Genomic DNA, 519 nt, shown 5'->3' on the forward strand with positions numbered 1-519 from the left:
AAAACAGTAACTGCAGAACTCAGTCCGGTGGATCAGGCTAATGAATTCAATCAGCAACTAGACTTTCTAACTCAGCAGCTAGCCGAATTCAAGGAAATGTTACAGGAAACAAGAATGGCTAACAGGAACATGGAAGTGCAATTAAAATAGACAGAAAAGCAACTGTCAAAACAAATAGCAGATGAATGCCAAGCAGTTCAATTAAGAAGTGGGAAAACACTAAATACCTCACTTCAAAGCAGCAAGAAGACAAGAAATGAACAAATAGCTACTCAAAATCCCTCTGAGGACAGGCAGAGTCCAGAAAGGGATAAAGCTGGCGCTGAACGCCCAGACCATGCTCATTCCTGGCGTTCAACGCCAGAAACAAGCATGGATCTGGCGTTGAACGCCCAAAAGGAACATGGTTCTGGCGTTCAAACGCCAGTAACAAGCAAAGAGGTGGCGTTTAACGCCACCCCAGCTTCCACCCCTGGTATTCAAACGCCAGTGGGTGATCAGTCACATACAAGTGCTGAT

This window comes from Arachis duranensis, chromosome 4 (assembly GCF_000817695.3).
Source record: "Arachis duranensis cultivar V14167 chromosome 4, aradu.V14167.gnm2.J7QH, whole genome shotgun sequence".
Taxonomy (NCBI): Eukaryota; Viridiplantae; Streptophyta; class Magnoliopsida; order Fabales; family Fabaceae; genus Arachis; species Arachis duranensis.